The sequence below is a fragment of the Orycteropus afer genome, unplaced genomic scaffold (genome assembly GCF_000298275.1).
Source record: "Orycteropus afer afer isolate SDZICR_OR568_19922 unplaced genomic scaffold, OryAfe1.0 scaffold00062, whole genome shotgun sequence".
NCBI classification, from domain to species: Eukaryota; Metazoa; Chordata; class Mammalia; order Tubulidentata; family Orycteropodidae; genus Orycteropus; species Orycteropus afer.
In genome coordinates, this window is record NW_006921649.1 from 11476709 (window position 1) to 11477303 (window position 595).

The following is a 595-nucleotide window of genomic DNA, read 5'->3' on the forward strand; positions in this document are numbered from 1 at the left end:
CAAGATCCATCTGACAGCAGCTATGATATCCCTTGTTCCACATCCTCTTCTGAATTCAGCTTGCACCTCTGGAAGTTCTCTGTCAATATACTGCTACAAATGTTTTTGAATTATCTTCAGTAAGATCTTACTTGCATGTGATATATTAATGATATTGTTCTATAATTTCCACAATCTGGGGGATCACCTTTTTTTGGAATGGGTACAAATATGGATCTCTTCCAGTCAGTTGGCCATGTAGCTGTCTTCCAAATCTCTTGGCATAACCGAGTGAGTGCCTTCAATGGGGCTTCCTTTTGTTGAAATATATCAATGGGTGATTTTCTTTAGTAAATTTTATTTTTTAGAACAGTTTCATATTCATACAAAAATTGAGAAGATAGTACAGAGAATTCTCATATACCACCCTTCCCCACCTCCACACAGTTATCCCTATTAACATCTTACCTTGTTGTTGTTGTTGTTGTTATGTGCTGTTGAGTCAGCCCTGACCCATAGTGACCCCTCCTTGGGTTGCCGAGGCAGTATCACTACAGAAGTAGATTGCCCCATCTTCCTTCCGAGGAGTGGCTGGTGGGTTTGAACTGCCAGCCTT